Source organism: Pogona vitticeps, chromosome 5 (genome assembly GCF_051106095.1).
Source record: "Pogona vitticeps strain Pit_001003342236 chromosome 5, PviZW2.1, whole genome shotgun sequence".
Taxonomy (NCBI): Eukaryota; Metazoa; Chordata; class Lepidosauria; order Squamata; family Agamidae; genus Pogona; species Pogona vitticeps.
The window spans coordinates 124691149-124697708 of record NC_135787.1 but is presented as its reverse complement, the minus strand read 5'-3'; the positions used below and the strand labels follow the sequence as shown (position 1 = coordinate 124697708).

Genomic DNA, 6560 nt, shown 5'->3' with positions numbered 1-6560 from the left:
TAGTTGGGCCATATCACTATTTAGTTATTTCAGAGATTCAACTAACCAACCCAACTTCTGCAATGGGGACCTCCCTTAGTGCAGAAACTTTGGCAGTGATCAGCTCCCCCTCAGCTACCTTCTTCGCCCTGAAGGGTGAACCTTTCCCATCCTAGTGCCTTGCTGTAGTTTATAGTCTGGTACTGGCCAGTGTTCAAGTATAGGGAGATATTTCCAAACTTGTTTCCACCTCATATCCCAAGATTTAACTGAGGTTATGGCCCCATTTGTTTTCCAGACTAGACCCTGAATCTTATGATCTCAAGAATAGTCTGTTGAGCTTTTTATAGCTGACCATCTCTATCTATATTTTCCACATGACTGGCAACACAAAGGGCCAACTATTTGAACATGGCCTCATCCTCCGGTTATGCCAAGGAAGACTCTTAGAGAGCTGGGGGGGACCCTATTGATCATTGAGTCCAGCCCCTGATAAGGAGGCACCATAGGGAATTGAACTTCCAACCCTTGGCTCTACAGCCAGATACCTAAACCACTAAGATACATAACAATCTGATGACCCAGGCAAAAAAAATTCCAGTCCAGCCCCTAAGAGAGCAGAGGCTTGCACCAGGCGAGAGACAATTGAGTTGGGTAAATTCATAAGCCTGCCAGTCCCAACACCCACATCAACCATGCCTGATGCACTTCTGTCACTGTATCCCAGGCCATCTCTTCTTTCCAGGGATGTGGGAAATTCATCCTGGGACACACAACAGCCTCCCTGGGTCAGCACAGGGCTGGGACAAACCTGCTTAAAGATGAGGCCCAGAGGTGTGTCTTATTTGTGCAGTTAGATGCATGCCCAAGCATGCCACTGAGACAAAATCTAGTACCTTGTCTATTAGCTGCAATTAGCTGTGGATAGTTGTGCAAATCTTAACCAAACATCAGAGTTCTGGCCATGGCGTACTCTTTGTTGGACCACATCATTTTAAAAGGTAGGTGGGTGGCAGCATCTTGTATTTTGAAATAAACACCATCACATTAAGGAATTTTTAGAGGTGTAACTCTGACTTGATTTCTATGGGCAAAGCATTTTTCAAAGTATAAAATGTTGTTTACCGAAGCATTCTGTGATATAAGCCTATATGCACAACATGAGGTGCTACAGCCCTGGAAAGCATGTTACGTCCTTTCATTCCTGGAGAATGAGATGTGCTCAAAGAAGTATTTATTATTCAGTCTCCATACTGGTTGCATTGTGCAGCTTTCAAATATAACAGCCTTCTTGCCAGCTTGCTTAACTGAATGCTTTGTCCATATTACTGCATGGCTTGTACTTATTGTTATACGGGAGGCCTATGGTTGATCAGGGCAAACTTGCTACTGTCATCTATCACTGTCACTTTTATAACCAATTTAAATAAATGTATGTGGGCCTTGGTTGGGGCTGCATTGTGTTTATGGGAGGTGGAGGTTGCCAGACAATTGAACTTGGTCTCTGTGTGGGGTGAGGGGGGTGGAAACGTTCCCAATTTGATTAATTGACAGGAACATATGGTGGACTATGCATGAGCTTTTGGAAAGAAAGGCAGTTGAAGACTGAGTGATATAAGAGATATTACTGGGAATGGAATCCACATCCTCTAAAATAACAAAGACAATGGCTTAGTTTCCTATATGCATCTGGGCCCTCTTATGTTTCCCACCCATTGCCTCTGACCCCATCCTGGAAGGAGACAACAAAACACACTGAATTCACTAAAGTGCAAAACAATATTTGACTGCTTTGTGGAAGCATATCATTTAGCTTATTGATTTTGCCCAGAATCCTGTTAGTTATGTGCCTTGGTATGTGATAGCAAATACCAATGCTGACTCCTTAACTTGGGACAAGTCACAGCTAGAATTTTTGACAGTGGACCTAGCTAGTGTAATTTTTCGGTTGGATTCTGGTTGTTATCATTACAGTTACACCTTTCTTCCAGTGAGCTCAAGATGGTATATGCGGCTCACCGCTGGCACAGTTTTTATCTTAAGCACAACCCTGTGGGACAGGTCAAGCAGTGAAGAAACAACTGGCCCAAGAGCAACCTGTGAGTTTTGTGGTTCAATGGGGACTTGAATTTGGCTCTCCCGTGTCCCAGTTCAATGTTCTAACTACTATGGCTGTTGCAGAGTTTAGAATTTCTGGTAATTCTTTTTGCTGTACAGTAGAGACTCCCAGAGGAGAACAGATTCAAGTTCCCCAGATAATCTTCTCCTTTCTTATTAGCTGGCACATAAGGCCTCAATAACTTACTCTGAGACATTGGTAGGAGAAAGAATAAAAACATTTCATTACTTTCAGTGGTGAACAGATCAACAGAAAGCTAACAAATGTACTGAGCAGAGAGAGGCAGGGCTCTATTTGAATTCAGAGGTGAGAAGGCATTATTGGCTGGTACTGGGAAGACTGACAGTCACCCCAGCCCAGAAAGGTCCCTCGCAGCCACACTTTAGACAGCATGTGAAGTTGTAAAAACTCCAACAATAACCACTCTTAATCTCTAGTATGAATAATTTAATTGGGAATGATCCCTGTGGATTCTTATCCATATTGGAGTGAAGAAGCTTTGGGAAATGAGCTTTTGTTCATGACAGAGATAGTGATGATTAACAACAACATAAGTTTGCTTGGCCATAATTCATCTAACACAGACCCAAAATTAGACAACAGCATTACAGCACATCAATGTTTATTCGGATTTTTTTTACCGGTGTTGAAAATGCACAAGTTACTAAAACTGTATGCTCTTGTGGCAGAATATAACTGAGAAGCTGCCATAAATAACAGTGTGGAGTTGCCAGCTAAACTCCCCCATTCTTTCCAGCTGCTAATAGCCTTTGATATGCTGTTCATGGAAGCTATAACAACTCAGCTTCTTACAGCCATTGAGGAGATGGATTGCAGCATTCATGAAAGCACAGTTGGAGTCTCTTCTTCTGAGTAGAGATATAAAGCACAAAATCCAGAAGGAAAGAAGGAAGAGCACATCATTTTCCTGGGAAGACTTACAGTCATGTCCAGCTTTTTTAAAAATGAAGGCTTATAAACCAGACAGCACAACAGGGCTTCTATCATTAAGATTTATTTCCCATTTAGAAAGTCACAGGGCAAAGAGGGAAACAAAGCAAAAGCCAGCAGTGAAATCCAGCATTTTGGAAAGACTTGAAACAATTACAAGAACACGTTAGTTAACTGTCAAGCCCAATCTAACTTGAAAGCTTACCTTCCATATTAACTAGTTGGACCAATAAGAATAATTCTTTGGAACCAATGCAAAATTTCCTTCTAAACAGAAATGGAAAAAAGTTACTTGTTGAGTTTATGTATTCTAAGAGTTGTAGACCACTTCTTCACTAAAAAGTAATATTTCCCATCTCAGATTTTCATTCAAAGCATCTACCACTGAACAGTCTCAAGAGAACTAGCTAAGGATCAAGAAAATTCAAGCAAAGTAGAGCATAAGGATGTGAATTTTGCAGCCTCTCACTCCTGTAGTAGAATTGGGGGTGGGAGAAGTTACTCCTTGCAGCAATTTTTTTCTCTGACAAGTTTTCCCAGAAATCTTGTGGGATTTCTCAGAAGCTTTATAGTCATTTTTTTCCTCCTTGAATAAACACCACATTGAACAGAATTCAGACAATTCCTTCACGGAATGAAACCTTCTCTGCAGAAGAGTCACTGGATGGTCCATTGAGGTGTGCAGCATTTGATCGTTTCCTGCACAGAACCACAGGTAAAAAATGAAAACAAATGCACAAATAAAAGGGAAAATGACACTAAGGATCTTGTTTTCATAGGAAGCTGTGAAAGCTTACTGAAGTAAGAGGAAGTCTCAGTAGGTACTCTGGTGAGATTTGAAAAATTGCTGAGAACAGGATATTTTGTGTTTGTGACATAGTACCTCTAGCAGACAATACCAGACTATCTCAGGTCTGGCAGAAATGTAACCAAATTCTTCTCTCCTCCAAAATATGCTTGGAAATCCAAATTTTCCTATGTTTCACCCTTTGCCCTCCTCACCATCCTTAGAATTATGGTGTAGCATTGGATGAACATTTGTGTTAATCCTAACCAATGCTGGATTCCTATATAATCAGAGTTTGCAAACCAGCAAACCTCCCAAACCTTTCTTGCAAACACTGATAAAGTTAGAGAACTGGATAAACATTTGCTGTGTTCAGGGCAGATGAAGTCATAATACAAATGGTAGGTTGAATTTAGTCATTAGTTTATCTCTTTGTTTTCTTCAAATAGTATTGCTTGACTTTACAGGGCAGCTTCAGAATCTCTCATTAGTTAAGGCATAATTAGTTTGTGTTAAGTGAACCTGAGTTTATTTATTTATTTATTTATTTTATTTATATCCCGCCTATCTGGTCGTGTTAGGACCACTCTATGTGATTTTGCATAAGAACATTAAAAAGCTTCTTACTGGGTCAGAGTTATATGCAGCTAGTTTAATATTTTTTTGCAAGAACCTCAGAACCCCTTATGGCAGTCGTTTCCAACCTTGCACCTCCAGGTGTTCTCAAACTAAAACTCCCAGAAGCCTTTACCACTAGCTGGCCTGGTCAGGATTTCTCAGAGTTGTGGTCCAAGAGCACATGGCTTACACAAAGTTGAGAACCACTGCCCTAGGCATTAGATCAGGGGTCTCAAACTCAATTTACCTGGGGGCCACTGGAGGCAGAGTCTGGGTGAGGCTGGGCTGCATCAGATTAAAAAAAAAACCTCACAGAATCGCTTTGCCAAAGGAGAAAAGCCCCCATCAGTACCTGTGAAATTAAACAGAACGGGGCGCCCCCCCCACAGGTGCACATGCGCACATGCACATAAACACACACAGAGGTCCGGCAACCTTCCTCTGAGCCCCCTCCTCACAAAAGGCGCACTCAGCAGCAGCAGCTACCCCCACCATGACAGGGGAGCAAACTTTGCGAGGCAAGCCCAGGCAGCCTCCAGAGCTGAGGTGGCTGAAGCAGGATGAACACAAGGAGGAGGAAGTGGAAGCACCAACAGGTGCTGAGGCGGCCGCTGGCCGGGCTGGTGCTGGAGGTGCCGAGAGAGAAAGAGAGCCAGAAAGCCACTTCCCTGGAAGAGGCGGTGGCAGATGCTGTTGGTGTTGTTGGAGGCGCTCTTCGAGGATGGGACGGGAGCGAGCTCCCCTCTCAGGCATCGCTCGGTGGCAGCTCGTGCGCTCATGGAAAAGGGCCGGCAGTGGACCTCGCTCGCCAGCTCTCTCCCAAGACAGTGCCTCTTGCACCCTCCATCTGGAACTGCAGCCTGCCAGCCAACCCGCCTGTCTGCCGGCTGGCAGGCTGCAGTTCCGGATGTAGGGTGCAAGACGCGCTGTCTTGAGAGAGAGCCGGTGAGTGAGGCTAGACTTTTTTTGACTCTTTGACAGCAGAGGACATGTGGGTGCTTGGGAGGGCAGGCAAGGCGAGGGCCACAAACTATAATCCGACGCGCCGCAAATGGCCCCCGGGCCGCATGTTTGAGACCCCTGCATTAGATCAAGGATGGAGAGCAGCTCTCCAGAGGCTTTGGACTAACTCCTCATTGCCCATGGTGGCTGAGTCCTATATAGCTGGAGCCTAAAACATCTGGAGAACAATCCTGCCCCTGACCCCATATCTGCTGCTCCCCCAGTGGTCCATCAGTGGATCACAGTGTATCTTCTAAGCACCCATGTCCCTCAGCATGGTTAGATTAGTGGTTCTTAAATTTGGGTCCCTAGATGCTCTTGGACTGCAATTCCCAGAGATCCTGGTCAGCACAGCAATTGGTGAACGATTCTGCAAATTGCAGTCCAAGAACATATGGGGACCACTGGGTTAGATGATGGAGAACATTTTCTTTTCTATACTAAGTCTATCAGATTGTATATGAGTAAAAAGGCATCATCTGACTTGTTAACTCTAAACTCTAACTGACTTTAACATGGATTTGTAAGCAATAACAATGAGTCTAACGTTTTAAGCAAGGCAAAGTACAAGATGACACATTAAGACGAGGGAGCACTTCAAGCACAGAACACTTACACTCATTGGTCCATGATGTTCAGATTAATTACGGCCATGTTGGTGAATGTCTTCAGGAGTGCTTGCACAGTCTGCACTCATTTCATGAAACTCAGGCTTGAGCCGTTGTGAGGACTAAAGAGAAGAAGCAGCAAAGAAGGGGGGACAAAATAATGTATGAATTGCCTAAGAACTCACCTTTTCCTGTTACAGCTTTTTGGAAGGCAGTGTCTATCTCACACCCAAAGCAAAGACAGTGAGATAAAAATCTGTAAGAAACATGAGAGTATAGTAGTAGATACCCAGAAGACAGAATGAAATGGAAAGAAAATACTGCATGCAGCACAAATTAAATGTATCAGGCAATTTAAACAACTTTGGGAGGTTACAAATGTGCCCCATAAGCAAACATAAAGTTGTATTGGGGTGATCAAAAGCACTCCTTTGTGTAGAGAACAAATTACCTTCGGAGTTATACCTGCAGCACTTTGGATCTGAAAAGATGGAAA

The 6560-nt window shown here is 43.5% G+C and overlaps 1 long non-coding RNA gene across 1 annotated transcript; it reads right to left on the bottom strand.

Moving 5' to 3' along the window:
- Positions 1-3291: 3291 nt before the first annotated feature.
- LOC144589557 (uncharacterized) lies at positions 3292-6187 on the bottom strand. The gene is made up of 2 exons (XR_013545727.1): positions 6073-6187; positions 3292-3748 (listed from the first exon to the last, which is right to left on the bottom strand). It is a non-coding gene; the product is annotated as an uncharacterized LOC144589557 (long non-coding RNA).
- Positions 6188-6560: the final 373 nt, after the last annotated feature.